The sequence below is a fragment of the Sander lucioperca genome, chromosome 18 (assembly GCF_008315115.2).
Source record: "Sander lucioperca isolate FBNREF2018 chromosome 18, SLUC_FBN_1.2, whole genome shotgun sequence".
Taxonomy (NCBI): Eukaryota; Metazoa; Chordata; class Actinopteri; order Perciformes; family Percidae; genus Sander; species Sander lucioperca.
In genome coordinates this window covers 29,694,494-29,717,691 of record NC_050190.1, presented here as the reverse complement: position 1 = coordinate 29,717,691, position 23,198 = coordinate 29,694,494, and the positions used below count along the sequence as shown (strand labels likewise).

The following is a 23,198-nucleotide window of genomic DNA, read 5'->3' as shown; positions in this document are numbered from 1 at the left end:
GAGAGACTACGTCTCTGTAAACAGACGTCTGCATATGAATGCAAGAAAAGTCAACAGATAAAATGTCATCAGACACCAGCCGTTGGGTTCCGAGATTGCGTTTCGGCTGTTGCGTTCCGCCTCTTTTGCTCTCCACATGGACTGTTTACATGCACGCAACCAAAGTTCGCTCAAACGTGATTGGTCCATACTACTTGGACTACAAGCGGAAACCAGAACACCTCTGGTACCAAAATCTTGTCCCGTTGCCTACAGATTCTGAATTTGATATCTAGAATATGTTTATAGAGATTAATTACTGTATGACTGGGCATAAACTGATCCAGTTTTGGGGGCTAAATTGTTAGTTGTTTACAGGGCTTTAAATTAACTTTTTTGATCACGAGCCAACATGGCTAGTAGATTTTTAAAGTTACCAGCCGATCAGATTTTTAACTAGCCAGATTTTACTTATTTTCCCTTCCTCTTTCATCTTCATTGTCCCGTCTCTGCAGCCTTCCTCTCTTGCTCGTCTGGTTTTTTAACTCCCGAAAAATATCTTCAAGTTTTTTTTATTTTCCATAACTAACTTATTTTCAATTTTTCAGCTCCTCTGGTTTGTTTTGCGCCGTTCCGTTTGTCTTCTCCTTTTCAGCATAACTCGTAATCAATACCACACGCTAGGCACGTAGCCAAGGGTTGTACGACACGGCACAAGTTGGTGTTCTTGGGCAATGTAGGATTAGTACGAAAAGCAGTGTTGCCAGATAAAGATAACTATTCCAAGCCAAACACACACAAAAACGCCCAAATTTCTTGGCGGAAAACAGACTAATCTGGCAATACTGACTTTGTTTCTGCGGCTGGCTGATTCAAACAGACTGTTTTTTTTTTTTGCTTCATTCATCACCAGACAAATTGGCTAGTAACTTTACAATGTTACCCGCCAATTGTAATTTTTACCTGCTTTTGGCCATTTGGCAGGTGTCAATTTAAAGCCCCGGTTGTTTAGTATTAAAGGTGCCGTAGGTAGGATTGTGAAGATCCAGGAGTTAGCCAAAAATGAACTTCTCAGTCCCTCCCCACTTTCTGCTAAAGCACAAAACTGTCTCCTAAGCCCCTGCCCCCTCAAGGGAGAATGAATGCGTGTGCATGAGCAGTGATTGACACGCAGTTAGACCCCCCCCCCCCCCCGGCCCTGATTGGTGCATCTGAACAGGGAGCGGTGGATTTTTGCAAATCACACTACAGGCTGGAGATGGTGCCAGAGGAGCCAGATATTTTTTTTAAATGACCTGCTTCATGTAGTTCTACTGGAACATAGGGTCAGTTTCAGCAAATATGACAGAAAGTTAGTTTTATAAGTCTTACCTACTGCACCTTTAAATGTAATTGTCTGTAAAAAGAATTACAAAAAGATATCCTGACTTTTGTCTTGAGTATGGGTCAAGCTCCAAAAAATATCCTACATTTCCCATAATGCAACTCTGCATTATGTTGTATCAAGCTTTTGTTGCAGGAGTTTACAACCTTTTGAATGGTAGTGTTTCATTATGCATTATATTTATTTAAAATATCTAAAAGTCATGAAACCAAAGCCCATGTTCATGATTTAAATGTCCTGCTGACAGAGTGAATGTGTTTCCCTTTCAGATGTATTACTTTCTGTTAAATCACACTGTGTTGGTCTCAGCGTGCTGCCCAGACTGATGTCGGGGGGGGTAAACAGGCCTTAGTGGGTCAGGCACACTGTGTTCTGGTCTCTGTGCTGCACGAAGGCCTCAGCTGTGCTTTCCTTCCTCACACTTTTCCATGTGTGATTATGTAGTCCCTGTTGGTTTGTCTCTTCGGTGCCACTTTCACTCCCGATGTATCTGACTCTCTCTCACTGATGCCTCTGTATGCACTCCACTCAAAGTGTCACTGACGATAAAGATCATACAGTGACAGATGTCACTTTAAATACGCATGGGACTCTTAATTATGTTAGCTTCAGCTAACGAGGGATATTTAGATGTTTACGTGCAGGAGGAAGGATTCTTCGGGGTAAAGCATAAAACGCTTATCTTCCGTTACTGTGGAGGATGGTAATATTCCTACAGTCTGTAGAACGCTGTAACTCCAGTGCACGCAGACTCACACCAAACACAAGCGAGCGATCACAACATGTACAAAGCAGAACTAGAACCTTTACTGCCACCTACGTAATTCTAGTAGCAAGGTAACAATACCATACCAAATTATCCTTTATATTAGGGCTGCTGGGTTATGGAAAAAAATCTGAATTGTTAAGGTGAATATTGAAATCACCATTATATAACACGATTACTCATTTACTTTTGGAAAGATGTTGCATTTATTGAACTTAAATAAAAACTGTGAAACACGTAAACAAATCAACAGTGAAAACACCTTGAACTGTGAAATTTCCCTGCATACTTTTCCTGTTTAACTTTTTGAATTCCCCTTAAAATGAATAATATAAAAATATTCAAATGTTCAAATAGTATTACATAATAAACACAAAATTAGATCAACTGTTGTAGTGCACTTTCACAATCTTTTGGAAACAATACATAAAATACAAATGAAAACAAAAGAATTGTTTTTCTCGATTGCATTACGAAATCGTGATAACAATTTGATTCATTGCACAGCCCTAGCTAACTGTAATTATATCAACATGACTGGCATACTTCTAAAGGGCATAGAAGAATAATAGTACCAATACAAAAAAAAATCAATGCAAAAAGTTCATGTGTTCCAGTGTTACTTTGTGTCCTCACGGTGATTCAGCATGACGAAATGTTTTTCTCCTGGTGGTCGCTTTGCTTCAAAGGAAAGTGTCTGAAAAGAAATTGTTTTGGAGCAAGTGTAATAGGCTTGTTTTCCATCTTCAGAATAAAAGAAATCAATATCAATTTCATCTGTGTGTGACTGGACCGCTGTCTTACTCACACAATGTACCCTGTTAATGACACACATGTAGGAATCAAAGCATAAAAAGGAAATGTTGGGCCTCATGCAAGCACCACTGGTACGAACAATTTCATTGTTAAGTGGCACACATGAGAGATTTAAGAGGATTTTTGGCATTCACCAATTTGCTCATGCTTACCTAACCCACGGATAAAGTTCATGATCCTGACGAGTTGAATGACTGATGTACAGATCTTTCTTTCTCCAAAAGGGGGAAAACACCCTAACACTATTGAACTGAAGTTATCCAGGCTGTTCTCATGAACTATCCGGACATATAGCTACGAAAAAGTAATGTACTGTAATTCGTATGTATTCCATTTGTTGCTGTAGGCACCACATCGACTGCTGCTGTATAACAAAGTTGTGGAGTGCGTAGGGTGGAGGTCGGGGGGGGGGGGGGGAGGGGGGGGTCATAAAAAAACAGTTTCCCAAGTAAACAAAAGACTTTCACCCAGGAAATGCATGTTCGTTCCTCAGGAGTGTTTTAATCCAAACCACAATCTTTTTCCTCAGTTGTTTTGGTGCCTAAACATAACTGTCGTGGGCGCATGACGCTCAAACTACCAACTGTCGCTAATACGACCGCCGGCATGTGACTGGCTGACAGTCACCTTATTTCATAGGATATCATACGAATTAGTTTGCATACATTTCCGTTCCGATATCATACAAACCCGTTCATGAAAATGCGTTGAATTATATTGACTCATTCTGAATGAATTTGGAATTTCAATATTAAATTAATTTAACAATTATTTTTCAATGAATAATGATTAGCCAATTTAAGAGTATCGCTGTTACGCTGATGAAATCCAGTTGTATGTTTCTTTTAAGCCAGATGAGACTGACAAACAGACTGTTTTGCACAATTGTCTGACTGCCATTAAGCACTTTTTGACTTTGTTCTGTAAAAGGTGCTGTATTAAATCAGTGTATTATCCTTATGTCCAACTGGCGAGCTAATCACCGTCACTCTGCAGAGAGCAGTGTGTGTAAGCCATCCCCTATTAACTGCACTGCTAACTGCCGCCGTTACGGCTCAGCCACCTCCATTTTATCTTGTGCAGGCTGTTGATGTTTGATGGTTACTCTAAAGCACTGTAATTTGTACGTATTTTTTTGCTACATGCACCACATTGACTACAGCTGCATAAGAGCGCTGTTGTCCTCGTAAGGAGGAGTTCTAGGTGGATGGGTGGCTCATAAAACACGGCCATACAAGCGGTGGGAGCAGAGTTTGTGTCCCAGGGAAAACACAAGACTTCCACCCAGGTAATGCGTGTTTGTGTCCTGGAAGTACTACTTAAGGGAACTGATGTTTTAATCCAAATCACAATCTTTTTTCTAATCTTAACTAGTTGTTTTGATGTCTAAACTTAACTGTTGTCATGGCAGGTCAGTCACCTTTTGTCAGCTAAACTTAACAATGACCGCTAAAACAGTCGGGATCTCACAGCGCCCTGTTCCCGGTCCAGACTCTGAGGCTACATTTACATTGCTACGTTTTGGTTTTTAAGCGGAGTTTTGAGCCAAAAGTGATCTCCATGCACACAAGTGTTTTTATCTCCAGGAGATTCCAAACCAAGTGAAGTGAGAGAAGAAGTGTTTTCAATTTTCTCCGGTTTAGGGGCTCAGAAACGCCGAAGCTGTGTGAATGCGAGGCGTAAACCTAGCAAAAGATATTCATTTTTAAACCAAAACGTAGCAATGTCAATGTAGCCTGAATGATGTATATTGGCCTTTTAACGGCAGAAGTTGAGAGAAAGCAGGCACAGCAGGACATCACGGATCTATGATGAAACACAATCGACTCTGGCACCGTGTTATCTTGTGTTGACGGGATACATTCAAAGATATGCTGATTAGTGTGTGAAATAATGTGATATAATTATTCTGCTTAATATGTCAGTAGCACTGCAGCAAACCCACAGTGTGAGTTGAACAGACGTGTGTGGTTACAGCTGCAGTGAACCTGGTGTGTTCTGTCGGATGTGCTGTGATTACTTCTAGTCACGATCATTCTCCATTCCTCATCACTGCAGCTCAGTTTCCATGGAAGCAGACGAGACAGCCACAATGGCCATGAATAGCATACTAGTGTGCTGAGCATCAGGCTAGAGCCTCGTGCACTATGAGAGGAGCTATTATGACGCAAAGCAACAGTAGAGATGAATCATGTTCAGAGTGATGAAAGGTTGATAAATATTTGCTGGGGCCCTGGGATTAATGCATCACACCAGTAGGTTTGGCCAGTGGAGCAATCCACCTGAGGCTCTAGGGATGTGTCTGCTAAGCCTTAGATTTGATTTGAGCAATGGAAAAATTCAAGAATTCTATTTGGCATCAGGGAAAAGCACAAGAAAGGCTGCAAAAGAAAGAGAGCAACAGAACAGCGTAGCTCCGATGAAGGACGTGATGTTACGATTCTGATGTGGGTAATAAATAAATAGTGACCATTGCTCCATTTTTAAACACAGAACATCAGTGTTTCTTACTGGCCCACTGTGAGTCGAAGTAGAACTCTGAACCGTACGCCGACTGGTGATCCCAAGGAAACATGAACCATGCTTGAATTCGTCTGTCATGCAGGCTTCCCTAGATAGTGAATGGAGATGGACCGAATATGTGATTATGCCTTTAGTCGTCTTTTAAGATACGAACACAGTTGTTGGTGCAAGGGCCACTAAAATCAGTGTTCGAATTACAACGTGGCTTTTGGGATAGCCCTATTTCTCAGTGGTGGGTGGGTGCTGCACACATGCATGTGCACACATGAATGCATCAAACTGTGTCCACACTGTACAAATATAGAAATGGAACACCACGTTTGAAACACATTTGCATGTACAGGAAAATATATATATTTTTTAAACGGTGGTACCAAATATGGCGATATTTTAGAGCTCCCCCTAAATTCCTCAAATGAGGCTTTCTGCGGCCTGTAGACCCCCCCCCCCGTATTTACAACACTGCCTTAAATTGAGTTTTTTAAGCCTATTGACTAATACAGGTTTAAGGCAGAGAGAAACAACCCAGCACTACTGCACTGGCATCTCACTTGTAAATCCACACAATAAGACTTTAAAAATAAGCTACAAGTGTTGAGCGGGACGTGGGTGCAGTGTCCTCCTGTTCTCGGAAGACTTTGATGACTTACATAGAAGCGTTTAATTAACTCTCGATTTGGGATAATTAGGAGAACAGCACAGTTAAACCACAATGTGTTATTGTGTAATGCCATCTCAAATATGAGGGTCTGTGAATCTCCAAGAGGCATGCATCTCTCATTTAAGCTGTCAAGTTTGGGTTATGCAAAGATATTGATGGCGCCATAACATAGATGCTCACCTGAATCTAGTTCAGTCTATCTCTTCTCTCTCTGGGAAGTAGGCTTAAATGTGTGTGAGACTCCTTTACCCCGTTTTCCGCCTACGTTCAAAATCCATCCCGGAGTCTAGGCTGCTTGTGTTCCGGAACCGTCTCGGTTCCGGAACACAAGCAGCCTAGACTCCCTCCATCTCTAGCTACACACATACTGTAAATTCATACATGAACACAGGACAGGTTTGGTTATTAGAGTATGGCCAAATAGAGCATCTCTTCCCCTGACCTGTGACCTAGGAATCCTAACCCTAACCTCATCACATCCATCCAGATCTTCAGGCTCTTCTCCCATCACCAATGCCAGTGTCTAGACTCCACCAGGGTAGTCTATATCGATGACGTTTAATTCCCAGGAATGTTCAGGTGCTGCCGGAAATTCCGCCGGATGTCCCTCATTTTCGACAGGATGTCCGTTACCTTCCTCTTTCTTTGTGTTGGCGTTCTAAACTCCGGTGGATTTCTGAGGACTATGGTTAACTGCTCCTCAGATCTCTGCAGGGTAAATCCAGACAGCTAGCTAGACTATCTGTCCAATCTGAGTTTTCTGTTGCACGACTAAAACAACTTTTGAACATGCACGTTCCACCAAAACAAGTTCCTTCCCGAGGCTATTTTGCAGAGGCATCGTTGCTCCGTCCGGGGCTTAGCACCGCACAAGACGATTGTGATTGGTTTAAAGAAATGCCAATAAACCAGAGCACGTTGTTCTCCCATCCCGGAATGCTTTGTCTGGACTAGCCAGACCTTCCTCCGCAGCGCTGTGGAGGAAGGTCTGGCAATGCAAGACTACCATCGGGGGGATATTCCTGTATATATGCATGGCCTCTATACCCCCTATACATTTAACACTGCGAGGGAGTCTAATCGCCAAAGACTAACAAATCTACCTATTATGCAACATGTTAATTAAACTTATTTCACTCTTACATTAAGCCTCTCCTGATTGAAATTACTACACACATGCAACTTAGTATTATAATAAAAGGTTTAAAGATATTTTTATGAACATTGCAATGGTTCTGCCGTTACCTACGTACATACATTCTCAGGTGGCGCACTGCGCTGTTACTATTCAGTCCCAGATCTGCAGGATAACTGGATGCTGTCAGAATTCTCCAGCTGACAAAAGATGTGCTGCAGCACAGACCCGCAGTTGCCATGGTTACAGTGCCCACACTCTGCCAAGGGGATGTCCAACCCCCCCATCCAAAGGGAATCCTAATCACCCCCAATCACTGACGGAAGAGGGTGGCTGGATCAGGATCTGAATGACAGGAGGCAGGGAGTAAAGATGCTGCAGATGGCTCTCTGTTTTCTGGTATATTTATATCAGATGTATCTCATCACATTTGGATGTTCCTTTATATCCACTATCTGCTACTCCGTTGTAGTACAACCAAAGTTAATCTCTTTTCAAGGAGGCTGAAGTTAAACCAACATTTAAAATGTAGGTGTAAAATTATGTTTAAATGCAAAATAGTCTCAGGAAGGAACTTGTTTTGGTGGAACATTTGCACCCCGCAAAAAAAACCTCACTACCAATATTAAATGAAGTTAACTGTTGACACAATACAGTAACTATTTAAATTAGTTGGATACATGGTTAAACCTCATTAGCTCTTACCAGTGTATCTCCGTTAGAGGTCTGATCGGGCCGAATTATTCCGTCCGAACCCGGCCCGCGTCCGACAGAGCCGTGACTGAACCCGGGCCAAGGCCTACAGGCATTAAGAAATTTGTGTCCGAGCCCGACCCGAGCCCGACACAGTTAAAATCTCATTTTTTCTCATATTAATGACACATGTAGCCTACGTTTGTTTGTGTGGAAAGCCCGCTTTTATTAAGCAGCTGTAGGAAGGCATTCAGAAATGTCAACAGATGAGGTCATCAGCGCATACGGGGCAACAAGGGCATGTTAATAAGCTGTTTAATTTAAAATGTTCAATGTGTTAACCTTTCCTGATTGCTTCTTTTCCGACCGTGATCAGAAAACCAGGGGAGACTCGTTACCTCCAGGGCCGACGTTATTCATTTTATAACGTCGGGGTTAAAAATCCCATTTCTGGTGAGCAGATGAATGAACTTGGCTTTCAGTCTGGGGTTTATCTCGGACACCACACACACTGTGTACAAAACTTAAACTTATTCCACCAACTCTGCTCCGGTCACATCTACCCGTCTGCTTCCTCTTTCTCCATCTCTCTTCTGCCCACTTTACACACACACTGAGCTCTCTTAAAGGAGCCGCAGCACCATTTTACAGCAAATGCCTTATCGCGCTGATGTGACCGTGCCCGACCCAAACCCGACCATCATTTCTAAATATCTGTCCGAACCCGGCCCGGCCCGTCGGGTACCGTCGGGACCCGTCGGGACCCGTCGGGACCCGTCGGGCTCGGGTCGGGTATCTATGCCTTAATCTCCGTGTGTACTTCGTTCACAGCAATCCCACCAATCGGTCCCAAAACATCCCAGTTAGAGAGGAAATGCCATAAACATATTTTTTGTAAATCTTTACCATCATTCACCGAAGGAACCAAGCAGACCAAACACGATCCAAGAATCAAACCTTGACATTTTCAGCGTGTAGCTTGCTAGCTCAAAGTTTGTTGTTTTTCCCCTCAAAGAGAACGGAGTTAGACAGCAGCAACACACATGTATCATCTGAAATGAATTGTCGTCGATACAGGCTACTTAAATGGACATTTATGATCTTCTCCTAACCATAACTAAGTGGTTTTACCCTGCGCGTTGAAAAATGACGCCGAGGGGTCCTGACAGAGCGTCAGTATTGGACGAGTTGGTAGTGGGTTAGGGTTTTGTCCTCAATTGTTAAACTGAAATACCGAAGCAGGCGGTCCTGCAGCTGCAGACAGACCCTGCTGCTCTGGAGACTGGCATTTTGCACCAAATTTACCTTCATAGATCTCATTCTAAACGGCAAGTGTGAAATTACTTTTAACTCATAAGACTAATGGAACTGTAAGCCCTGGGCTAACCATGATGTGTCAGTGGTCCCTCCTATCACACTGTTGGAGCCATTACACAACTTTGCTTTGTTTTATTTATATATTATTATATTTATTGGTTATGCTAATTAATCTGCATGTCTGCAATCTTTATGTTTGAGCACTGGGTGGAGCATTGCCTTTGGGAAGGCATATAGGTAATTAACAGCCAGGGATACACAGGTGTGTGGCTAAGGGGAAAAGCAGACAGCTTTTCACCGTGTCAAGTTTGCGTGTTATTGTTAGTGTGCAAAAGAAAATAAATGGGTCACAGCACCGAAATGCAGACAGATTGTGGACATTGATTATTAGCACGCAGAACACGCGTCCAAGCGAGTTCTTCCCTGGTCCCACCTCATTGGCCTAATGTAGGATTTGTTAAAAGCCTCTACACAGACAGTACAGCTGCAACAGAGAGGATCATCCATCCCAGCAACAAGTATATTCTATTCTATTGTATGATATCCGTTTTTGATATGGAATTAGTTGATTTATTATTTGCAGTTTTATAGTTTTAAGAGTCTGAGTTTTCTAGGGTATGTTACTGTAGTATTCCTCGATGGCACGTGTGTCAAACTCAAGGTCCGAGGGCCCAACCCGGCTCCTTGCAGATTTTGATCTGGACCGCAAGTTTTTGTCCCTTTTTTTTCTGATATTCTTGGTGCTTTTTTCCAACGTTTTTGACACCTTTTCCGGTGTTTTTGGTGTTTTTTTTCCCATGCTTTAAGCGATTTTTCTGATGTTTTGGTCCTTTTTTCCGAAGTTTTTGTCACTTTTTTTAGACGTTTTTGTCCCTTTTTCCACTTTTTTCAATGTTTTTGTCGCTTTTTTCTAGGATGGCTAAGGAACTCAGGCCCAAACTGTAAGTGAGAAAGCTATATGAGACATACAATGATACAGTCAAAATATGTGACTTATTCTCTTAAATAAAAGAATGTCAAATAAACTATACATGTCTGGCCCTTGATGTGATTCTCATTTTCTATCTGGCCCTCAGTGATATTGAGTGTGACAGCCCTGCTCCATGGGATTTGGTTTATATCTTCGTATGCCATTTCTAGAAGCCCTTTGTGTATAGATACAGTAAATGAACACAGTCTCTGTTTTCAGCAGCATAAATACAAGTGGACTAGGATGAGCAGTGTCCTCTTGCACCAGTGATCAGAGAGGATGCTGACAGAATATGACATGCCAGTGACTGCCGCCCTTCGCCTGCAGCCTCCCGCTACTGCCAAAGATCAATTTCTACAGCGAGCCAGACCTTTGAGACTCCCCGTGCACACGGGTAGCAAATATTCACTTTCCAAGGTTCAGCCAAGTGAGCAGTTTCCTGGAAACTGAAAACTGAGGCTTGTTCTCAGACTTCTTAAAGTCATCATATACAACTGTTTCATATCAATAAGACCAATCTTGCGAAGGACCATTAGAGGCCTCGAGAGGATCAATAGTTCTTACAGTTTATTAGTATTGTTGTTTTTCTTTTTCAGATTTTGGGACAGATGTGTCAGAAAATGTTGCAGGCGTAACAAAAGATTGAAAGACCAACAAAACGACAGCTGGAAATCTTGTTTTTGCTCCCATCCAGCCAGGAGTTAAAGCTCTTAACCCTTGTGTTGTCCTCCTTGGTCCTCTTTTAGACACTGTTTTTACGTTTCTGTTGCTTTTTCCCCACGTTATGCTTCTCTTTCTTTACGTTTTTGTCATTTATTTCAAGGTTTTTGGCACTTTTTTCTATTAACACCAGTATATTCACCACTAGACCTATTTATTTGCATTAGTTTTACACTTATTTTTTGGAATTCATGGTCAATAAACCTAATTTATTAGCCTCGTGAGACCGTCCTGATCTGGCGAGCTCCAGTTTTCCACTCGCAGATCAGTCTGGCATCTTGAGAGAGAGAAAATTTGGAGCCGTTCGCCAAATGACCGACCAATCAGCGTTGGTTTTGAGGCAGGTTTAGGTGTGACGCAACGAGAAGCGACTGTTCAGTCTAAACAACATGGCGGCTTCCACGGATGAGATGAGCGTAGCTATCGCGTAAGTTTTATCCGAATTAGAAAGTATTCCTTCATTGAAAGAAGAGCAAAAAACGGCGCTGGAGGCTTTTCTCGGAGGAAAAGATGTTTTTGCTCTTCTCCCGACTGGTTTCGGCAAGAGTTTGATATATCATTGATCTGATTGGTTGATTTAGCCCGTCTATCACGAAAATAGGTGGTGATAGACAGATAGTTTATCCAATCAGCTAACCAGTATTTTCGCCCCTTCCCAAAAGTTCTCCAATGGAAAGTTCCCAGATGGATATGGCGAGCAAATGCGAAGCAATCCATGTGGTGGAGTCAGGTTACTCATTTCTATGACATTTTCTAATTTTTGTGTAAGAAAAAAGCTGAAATTATGAATGATTTTGACTTTGATCTTTGGTCTGAACTGGGCTTTTGAGAAAACATTCGGGACCGGAGCCCCAGAAGCCGCCCCCTCGCTCCACCCCTATCAGTCACATGCGGCAGACTTAAAACGTTCAACCTTTAGACAAAGTCAAAGACCATGAGCAGTTCATTCAAACACTGGAAAAGGTTAGTGAGTGGACATTTTGTTAAGCTTATTTGGTAAACTGTGTTACTTGTGAGACAGTATATAATGGTGATGATGATGAGACATTACAGGAAGAAGGCAGTTTCTTTATCTTCCCAATCAGATTGTTACTTCTGGTGGAACTGTGTGTACATGTTTTACGTGCTGATGAACAAAGCTTTATTAACTAATGCTAATCAGTCTCCTCATCATGTAAATCAGGTCCCATGGTGGTTAATAAAGCTAAATCTATTGGCAGGATGTGATTTGCTTGCTCCATCTCATTACAAATCCCTGTTTATCCCCCTGGATAGTTATGTACTTGAAATATCACATTAGCAACAGATATTTATCTATGTATTGACATGGCCGTCTTGACAGTCTTATGGCCCAATTATTACCACTGCTCATTAGATTTAAACACTGAACAAATTGTTATGTCCCTAAGGTTGTCTAGGGGTGGAGGACACCAACAGCTACATTATATGTATCTTAATGTATTTAGTCTTATGCACAGTATATATGTGCGTATGTGTGCATGTATTTCTGGATGTGTATATACAGTGTGTATATATATATATATATATATATATATATATATATATATATTTATTTATTTTTTTCTGTTTCTGATTTCAATTTGTGTCTCAACTTGTTTCTACTTGAATCGTGTGTATTTATATGTGACATTATGCTTGTATACATGTTTTTGTCTATATGACAGTGCTATATGGATGAAATAAACTTAAACAATTAAATAAACCCAGGGGAAAACCAAAGGAAAGGCTGAAACAGTTCAAGACATAACAAATCATTTACTGTTAAAACTAAACACAAACCAACTAAAAAACGATCTTCACCAAAAGAAGACGGACGTGAAGTTAAGATGATGTACAAAGCTTAATGTTTAACACACAAAAACAGCTGCCGTTCAAACAACCGCAACCGCTGTAATAACTTATTTCACAAAATACAATCCAAAGCAGTAATACATGGCTTCCACGCAGCCGTTGACACACGCTGGATGTCTGGCCCAACGGCACTCTGTGCTCTCTCTGACTCACACTGGCAATCTCTGGCTCAGCACGGCCACTTGATGCTTCTCCCTGATTGCTGCTGAACGGCTTCAGGTGTGGGAGTGACGTCAACAGTGTGTGTGCACACCTGAAGGGAATCACACACACAAGCAGAAAACGCAGCAAAACACTACGGCACGTAACAATGGCATTATGAAGTGACAAGTGTGTAGGGATCCTGACAAAAGCTTTCAAAATGGGCATTAAAGCTAGAAGGCACTCAGCGGAGCTTCCATAACAGCAAACACTTCAATTCAATTGTTATTTATAGTATCAAATCACAACAGGCGTTATCTCAAGACACTTTACAGATAGAGTAGGTCTAGACCACACTCTATATTTTACAAAGACCCAACAATTCCCTGCGAGCAAGCATTTGGTGCGGCGACAGAAACCTCGGACAGACCCTGGCTCTTGGTGGGCGACCATCTGCCGCTGCTGGTTGGGACACAGAGACACTGACGTTTACATGCACATAATGTTCCGGTTTTTGCCCTTATTCCGAAAGACAATATTTCGAAAAAGATGATTTTCCGACTAAGCGGTTTACATTGCTAATGAAAGTGAATATTCCACTAATATTCCCGTTTACATGCAGCCGTGCAAAATACGATTTTTTCAAAGTTTACCAGCGGCGGCGGACTTGTTGGACCGTGCGAACACAGCCTCCCTCTTTCATTCCTTCAACCAGCTTCTAGAAAAGGTTGGCTCATATCCAAAAACCTGTTGATATCCAAGTCTTTAATGTTTAAAAGTTACTGTGTTTCTTCTTCTTATCAGCTCTGTGGCCCTGCAAACTGTCGGCTTGTTGGTTTGTGTACGGCAACGAACAGTGCTGACCATAAGCCGTAAACAGGCAAGAGGCCATAAACTGCAGTAAAAACCCCGATTGAGACGCGTATTCTTAATGCGCTGTATACATGTCCAAAGAATGCTTCTAAAACCCTAACAATACCAGAATATCCCACGTCTTATTCTGAAAATTCTAAATTTAGAAAAAGGCCTTATTCAGAATATGTTTACATGAGCTGAATCAAATTCGGAATATTGTCATATTTGGAATAATGGTGGAATATTGGTGTGCACGTAAACGTAGCCACTGATACAGATATACAGAAAAACAGAGGCACAGACTTCTCCAGTATGTAAACAAATCTCATACCATGATGGCTCATGTTTGCTTATTATTTTCCAGTCAGGTTTCATTTTCTAGTCCTGAATGACTCGGCTAACCCTTTTTTTTTTACCTAAAAATAATGTAAGTTTGGGATATTGGGTGTTGTGGATTTGTGTTCAGAGTTTTGAGAAAATGAGGCATAATTTCAAGAAATGTGTTCAAGCAATCAAGAAAAACTGTAATATCATCTCAGGGCTGCCCCCTCTTAGTCGATTAGTCGACTAATGGGTCGTTTTAGTCTAAGTCGACTAAGATATATTTGGCCGATTAGTCATTTTTTAAATGCTTTTTCATGCTGAATGACTTATTTCCAAGAAACCTTTGAGCACATCTCTGGTAAACACAATGCTTAAAGTGGTGCTTTTGCACGATTCTTTGTGGAGAAACTCAGTTTTACAGATCAATCGATTTAACCAACTCATCGCTAAGTCGATAAAATCGTTTGAGTGTTAGTTGACTGAGAATTCCTTAATCGAGGACAGCCCTGATATCATCTCCTCGGACCCCAAATATTGCCATTGTTGGGTTGTGTATCTATCTATATCAAAAGCTTCATTCAAGATCCTAAATATTCATATCCAAAATTTCTCCAATCTTGAACATGTTTGCCAAGTAGGGATGAGTACCGTATTGAATACTTTTTAGGCATTGAACGAATTGCCTCTACAGTATCGAGTATCGAAAAAATTCAATTGGTAATTCATTACCCAATTTCAATACCTAAGGAGCAAATCTCATCAGCGTGCTTCTACCAAGACCCAAAAATGTTTGTGATTGACCGTCTAACGTTACACGGCGTAGAGACACGCAGGTAAAACTCTGTGTTACACACGTAGTAGGAGCTGGAAAATAAATAAAAAGATGTGTGCCGTAATGTTATTTTAAGTATTGTTAGGAACCGGTATCAAAGTCACGCTATTGGTATCCATACTGGTATTTTGGTATTTCTGATATTTTATTAGTATTGAACATTTTTGAACAATACCCAGCCCTAATGCCAAGTCTGCTTTGGGTAATTTACAGTGATCACGTTTCATCTGTTTGGGTATATTTGAGCAAATTTGGTTTTACTCTAGTGAGTACAATGGAGGACTTTAAACTGAATCAGATTAAGATTTGCACAGGAAGAAGTACCATTCACTCTGCTCGGAGCATTGTCCTATGTATTGTTAGATATTTCAGTTCCTAGTTCTTCTTCCCATTGTGCCTTGGTGTTTTCTAGAGACACATTTTGAATGACGTGATCACGTTATAGCTAGGCCATTGTTTCACAACAAAAAACGTATTTCTCTCCGGATCACCAGCAGAAGGACCTGTATTCTATCTGCTTTATCACACATTCAAATGAGAGAAGCAAACAGCTTCTGTCAGAAGAAAACCAAACACGGAGGACGGGGCGGCTGTCACCCTGCTGCCTGTTTAATCAGGCCTCGCTGCATCATAATAAAGTAATTACTCAGTATTTATACATGTCATAGTTCATCAGTAGCATGGATTTGAGAGGTGGTGAAATGCAAACGCAGCAGTGTTTACTGTGTCAGACTGTGACTGGGAACCACACTGAACTCATGAACCTGATTCAAGCGGGCAGCATCACAGTGCTGCCGTTTGTGTGTCCACTGCCAGTCTGGCTACACCACAGATACAAAAACGTCAACATAACTTCATAGAGTCAGATACAATTACAGCATGGTGTGATGCTACACTGGTGCCATCTGGTGGCTGTAACTGCAACAGGTGTGTGAGGCAAACAAGATTTTAATATTTTTGTTTGCCTTAAAACTGCTGCATGTAATTAACCTTTAAAGTATTTCATGACCAGCAGTGGTATTTCCACATCATACTTACCCCACTACAGTTCAGGGAGTATTATTGCACTTTGTACATTTATTTGAGAACTGTAGTTACTACTTACTTTACAAAGATCTGTCATACAAAACATTAGATTTAACTAACCAACAGAATATAAAGTAGTTAATTAGCAGGGACGCTTTATTCTGAGGGTATTTTCTGATAACTTAATAGGAATTTCCAGGAAAGATGTATGATCTAAAGATCCCTATATCTATTTAGTACACATTATAGGGAAATATAATTCCCTATATGCTCGCAGCACCTGAGAAGCCCCGTGGTGAGGAGCAGGAGTGAACGGTGTTTTTCAGGTGCAAATCACTCCGCCCAAGTAGCAGAAGTAGCAGTGCTTCGCCTTCTGTGGAGAATAGTTCCCAGTTTGTATACAGTTAGAAGATGGCTGTGTGTCATGTGACCTTGTTATTTGTACATGCTGTGACTATACAAATCACAACATGTAAATAGGAAAATGTTGGCGTTATTTTGTCACTTATTGGGAGCAGTAGGCTAGATGGAGCCGGTTACCTCCAGGATCTGTGCTAAGCTAGGCTAGCGGTGGGGGCGTCAGACAGAGTTACAACACGCACGGAGATGAGAAGGGTATGTATGGACTTATCTAACTCTGGGGGATACGGTGAATAAGACAAAGTCCCAATAAGTCAGCGTGTTCCTTTAAGTTTAGCAGTATTTACAGTTAAATCTAGCGCAGAAAAGATTATGGTCGTTTCAGAGGCCGATGCAGTTAAGTTCAGCCAACAAGTTACCGTCATGCTGTGACGACAGTTAAGTTTTGGCACCAAAACGAATAGTTAAAATTTGAAGAAAAAAATGTGGTTAGCAGTACTCCTGGGACACAAACACGTTTGTTTTCCCAGTGAAAGTCTAGCGTTTTCAACAGAATTAACTCCACTCCAGTGCAGAGCAATCCACCTCAACCACCTGCGCTTTGCACTTTTACATCAGCAGTGAATGAGATACATACAGCAAAAAATACGTGGAATACATACGAATTACAGGTGTGTGTGTGTGTGTGTTTAGGCGAGGTCAGCATGTGGTGCCGCTGTGCACCTGCTGTCTACTGCTGGATTACACAGCCTTTAAAAAGAACATAAACCCATGTGATGTCTCTGGAAAGAGCCACAGGAGAGCGGTATCATGCTGTGCAGGACATTGTGTAGGCTCAAAGGTATCGGTGAATAAAAGCTCGGTGCAACTACTGAAGGTGAAAAAATTGTGCTATTTGAAGTAAATTATCAGTGGCACGCATGATGCCCTCAATGGTGACGATCCAGATAATGTTTTAGAGATTTCATTTATTTTCCTGAATATTACTAAATACTACTCCACGCCCCCGTCCAATCATTTTGGAGAGAATGAAACCATAACTACGCGAGTCTCGAGTCCCTGCTGCTGTCAGACTCTTCAATCAGAAGTGATCTCAACAGACTGAAACAACTACAGGATTGGAAGTCAATCCCCTTAGTTGACTAATCTGGCTCAGATTGGGCCTTTGGTGGGGAGGGGGGGAACTACACACGGCAGTAAGCATGATCGGTCCGTGTACAGTAAAGGCAATGAGTCGGTGTTACAGGGCTGTACGATATGAGGAAAATATTCAATATGCGATAACGCTGTTGAATATTGCAATAACAATATTATATATATATATATATATATATATATATTGCAATAAATAAACAGATAAAGTGTGCTCATTTCCTTTTTTCTCTCTTTTTTTAAAGATAATTTTTTGGGCATTTATAGGCAGCTGAAGACATGAAAGAGGAGAGAGAGCGGGGATGACATGCAGCAAAGGGCCGCAGGTTGGAGTCGAACCCACGGCCGCTGCGTCGAGGAGTAAACCTCTATATATGGGCGAGCGATCTACCAGGTGAGCTACCCAGGCGCCCAAAGTGTACTCATTTCTGCATTTCTGTTGCTTTCAGTATTCTGCTAAAATACAACAAATTGCATGTTGAATTTAAAACAAACGTAAGGAAATCATTTCCAACATTCTTTTATTGAACAAATTGTACATTGAATTGAATATAAAAAGGCACCACTAAAACAAGAATGACAGTTAACATTTTAAAGTGCAGTTTTCTACCGATTCTCTCTTTCAACTAACACAAAGAAGCTCTGCGTCTTTCACGATACGTCGCAGTCTTTCGCGATGCGTTTATTGCAGCAGTTGCTATCGCGATGACCTAATTTGACAGAAACCTTTGCATTTTCCTGTTATTTCTGACAATTTGATAGACAAAAATGTATATTATGCTTGATGAATAAAACTGGTTAAAAAAATATTAATATTTAAATCAATCACCAGGAGAGTCTGGTACAGCCCGGAGATTAAACTGAGATCAGCGCTCATATTCAAGTTTATGTTCTGCTTGTTCAACGGTTGTTTGGTAAATTGCTCTTAACCCTCGTATTGTCTTCTCGTCGCCCATATTTTGACAATTTTCAACACTTTATTGACGCTTTTGACTTTCTTTGATGGCTTTAATGCTTTTCTCTGACAATTTTGGCATTTTTTGGACGGTTTTAACGCTTTGGAGGCTTTCTTTGACACTTATGACGCACTTCCCTACGTACTCACATGCTGTGCTCCTCTGGTTTGCCCATTTGTAAAGCATAAAGTATAAATTATTACCCAATTCTGTGTTACATCTAGGCACCTAGCCAACTTCATTCAATTATTTTTGGGAAATCTGGTTGAAAGAAACCCAGATTTCTGATACAGAAATGGGTCACATTTGACCCGAGGAAAACAGGAGGGTTAAACACATTTAGAGAGAGAGGACTTGAGTTGCTATTTTTATTCTCAATTCTTGTCATTTTGGTGCTGGTGATTTTCCTTTGGGGCTGGCTAAAACTTCTTTTGGGGGAGGGGGGGGGAGGGGGCGCAAAAAATTCCTCTATTAACCAATCACAATAGCCTGCACATTTTCATGTATTGAGCTGTGACTTTTGAACTGCATTCTTTTTGGGGCGAGAAGAGACAGAGAAACAGCAACCCGCTGACTGTGGATTCTGAAACCGGAAAGATCGTTGTATCCAAGTTTCTATTATTATTCCAGCTTTAATAAACCTCCTTAAAGCTGCACTATGAGTTCCTGCATGGTCACTTCTGTTGACGTTCCAAGGAAATTCCAAACAAAAACAGAGCAAGCTCGCCCCTCCCCCCATGTTTCCGTAACTGTCATGACTAACTGACTAACTGTCACTAACCCCCACCCCCTCCCCCAACCATCTTGTCGGTGATTGGCTGGAGTGGTTTGTTGTATTTTGGTGCCTATCCTGTGCCTCTAGTGTTTGACGTTTACGACCCCTGTGCTGTCTCCAGAGACCGGGCTTTTTCACGGTGTGTTCAGGGGGCAGGCAGCTAGCGGATCAAGGAAAGATGCCTACCATTTGAGACAAAAATGAAATCGCGCTGAAACCACGTAGGAACTCGTAGTGCACCTTTAAATGATTGAAGTTGTTTGTCTTCTGTCCTAACTGACCAAGTGGACCGCGTCACACTTATGTCAATATAATGTGTATATTCTTTTGGTACAATATAATCAACATAACTGTATAATAAACTGATAGCAGGAAGGGCAATATTAGCAGGCTATACTAAAACTGGAAAGTGGTAATAGTTTAACTAGGCTGAATGTGAATCATGTTTGTGTAATAAAACTGTAGATTTAAACCACTTAATAAACCAGTCATGTGGTACGGACGGGCAGCGAGGCTTCGGATGTCATCAATGACGTCATCTGTCTAAAACGATACAAGCCTCGCGACACGCTTCACGGACAACTTTCGGGATTTCTCGGCACGCTTCGGAGCCTCTGCACAGAGCGTAACATCACTAATTATTGTCCCGTTCAATTTTAAATATGTACTTCATGAAAGACAAGTATTGGGCAAAGAATTCTTAGCAACGTTTTTATTGTCATTAGAAAATAAAGTTCAAATCGACAGTTTATGTGTACAAACACAGACTACAAGTCATAACTGTAACAGCCTGATGAACATGATGTTGTAACCAAACACTAAAGATGGAAATAAAATCACAAAGGTACACTGGAAATAAGTCAAAGGCCTTAAAGGATACTAACTATACAAGTGGAGTGTTGAATAGATGCATCATGAATCCAGATGCTGTTTAAGTTGACAGGAAATGTCAGAAAATGGTGAAAAATGTCGATTAGTGTTTCCCAAAGCCCAAGACGACGTCCTCAAATGTCTTGTTTTCTCCACAACTCAAAATATATTCAGTTTACTGTCATAGAGGAGAGAATAACTAGAAAACATTCAAATTTAAGAAGCTGGAATCAGAGAAGTTTTCACTTTTTCATAAAAAAACGAACCGATTTATTAATTAACAAAATAGTTGGTGATTCACCAAATTGTTGACAATCGATTCATTTTGCAGCTCTACTTTACACTCTGATGCTACAACAGCAGTGACCTTACACGCATAGGACAGCAGTCTAGAGGTGGGATAGACAACTGTTGCAGTGGAGCTGCTTACTCTACACGCAGAGAAGAATCAATCGGTTTTTGGAGCTTTTAACCAAATCTCACAGTCTTCACAGACTGGATGAGCATGGCAAACAGAGATCAGCCGCCTGCGAACACCGGAGCAGAAGCACTCACAGCATCACAAAGCTCGTGGAGTGAGTGGACAGCTGGAGAAAGATCAATCTTTGAACCTCCAACCATTATTATACAACCATCAGGTCATGGGAGTTGAACAAACTCCATTCATTTAGAAGAAAAAAAAAGTCTGGAGTGCTCCGAAATTCAAACAAATCATGATTGTGCTTTGGAAGGGAATACAAAAGAGAAGAAAGGTCCATCGAAATCTTTCGTACATTACAATTAGTAATATAAAATTAGATATGAAATAGCCATTTACATAAAGGCTTTTTAACTTTTTGCAAGAAGGTTGCTTTGGACCTTTTTTTTCCTCTTTTGAAACTCCATTTATTAATGGAGACCCTAATACCCCTTACACAGCGGGGGCTCAACCAGGGTTAACAGTGTGTTTGAAAGGGTTAAAGCCGCCTACACACGATCCGCGGCAAAACCGCAAGGTAGGGCGCAGAGCAAAGAGGCCAAAGTGCAGCGCTGGAACATTCTGGAGTTCTGGAGTTATCAACGTTCTTGGTCGCACCCATGGTTGCGCCTAGAAAGGTCAGCGGCAACTAGGTCAAAGTTGAAATAATTTGAACTTTGAGCGCAGCGCTCTGCGTAAATCTGAGCAGCGCGCGACGCCAGGGGTGGCGCAGCGCCTAGTTGGGCGGTTTTGCCGCCTATCATGTGTAGGTGGCTCAACCCTCATCGATCAACTCTGCTTCCCGGCCCAGGTCGAGAGGCGGGTTGGACGTGGGTCGATTTCAATGGGAATTTCACACGACCAGGGTTGCGAACAGCCGGAGCGGGACAAAGGGCTCCTGCACGCTGCCTGCTTGGTGTGAGCGTGGCGTTTCTGTTGTTTGTCAGTTGTGTGGCGGCTGTTCCAAAACTCTCTCCCCATATGTCAAACAAGGGTGATCCAAATCACGTGACTTTGTTGAACACACTATTATTTTATTTTATCAATGGGATACATACATGTGTACAGACAAGGCTAGCAGCAGCAGCAGCGCGTTTCTGGTGTGCAAAGACATAGAAAACGTCACGCAGCTGACACGCAACAGAAACGCCACGCTCACGCCACGCTCACGCCACGCAGATAGTGTACAGTAGCCTAACTAATTATGTGATGATGATGATGTTTAAAATGGGAGGGGGACACAGTCGTCACGGGTTTGCCGCACACAAAAAAACGACAACAACATAGATTTCGTCTCACTGGGCTTTGTGCTGGGGTTCACAGGCAGCTTCAACAAAAGCAGAGTCGGGCGGTTCAATTCATTTCCTGTGAGAACAGACGTATGAGCAAAGACCGCTGACAGCGAGTCCCCGGATGTTAGCGGAGCTGCCTGTAAAAACCCAGCGTTAGAACGTAAAAGTGTGAAAATAAGTTTGGTTTAATTCTCTGGTCCACAGCAGCCCTTGTTGACTGGCTTGGTATGAATTGCCAAAAGATATGTTTATAGTAGGGCTGCACAATTATGGCCAAATTGATAATCACGATTATTCATTGATTTTAAGGACAAAATATTGTAATTGCACTTTCACATTTAAATACACAGAGCACTGCTTTCCATCCATGTTGAGCTACAATCCTGCTAATGTACAAATATTTTGCATCAAATTAAGACTGGTCCTTATTTACAGTGCATCTCCTAGAAGCAACATATAAATAACATTTGACCAAAACCTACCCAAAATTAAATCAACAGAGCACTGCTTTCACTTTCATGTTGGGACTTAAAAATATAGTTAAAACAAGGTTACGCTTCTACTCCGGACTGCAGCTGTAACAGTAAGGAAAGTTTTCCACAGGCTGCCGCTCCAGGGTGCGCACATGACAGCTCACCAAAAATGAAGCAAAAACATCTCAAATGCCCCCTGATCGCTGGCTGTCAGTCTACGAAGCTCTTAATTCAAAATGCAGCGGAGTTTACTATGAGCGGAGCATGCATTTTAAGTATCAATATTGCAGGCGATGATGTTCATTTAATTGTGGGAAGCCCAAATCGTGATGACGATTAAAACTTGATTCATTGTGCAGCCATAGTTTATAGTCTGACAAAGCTAATAAGTGGGCCCTGAGTTGAGATTATTCTGTGACATTAAACAGGGAGTTGGAAGATGTTGAAGTCTGGAGTTCAGAGGTTTTGACTTGTGTTGTGTCCTGCGGTGGACTGTGGCTGTGCTAGGCAGCCACTAGTGTGACCGTCAGTGAGCACACTGTTCACATTCCTTGTATACATAACAGCAAAAACTATAAAAAAAAAAAAAAAATGAAGAAAAAAAAAAAAAAAGCAACAGTTTAACTGGAGAGGTAAGAGGTCACTTTTGATGACATTTATTTGTGTTAAGTTCCATTACTAACTGGTTTAATAGATATTACCAATAAACACACAGTACTGGCTGTCCCATCACTAATTGGGGGATGAAACATTGATGAAAAAAAGTTATCAAATATATTCTGTACAGTTTCATTTACAGAGAACAGAAGTTCTCTAAAGTAAGGCTTTACGTTAACATGACTTTGAATC

General features: G+C 41.5%; 1 protein-coding gene across 3 annotated transcripts in view; it reads right to left on the bottom strand.

The window, feature by feature from the left end:
- Nucleotides 1-22,356: 22,356 nt before the first annotated feature.
- LOC116065759 (glucosamine-6-phosphate isomerase 2) overlaps nucleotides 22,357-23,198 on the bottom strand; it is an 8,681-nt gene continuing 7,839 nt past the window's right edge. For all 3 annotated transcript variants that reach the window (XM_031321375.2, XM_031321373.2, XM_031321374.2), the window contains one exon: nucleotides 22,357-23,198. This exon is cut by the window's right edge and continues 374 nt beyond it. The gene's annotated coding sequence lies outside the window, so the exon portion shown is untranslated.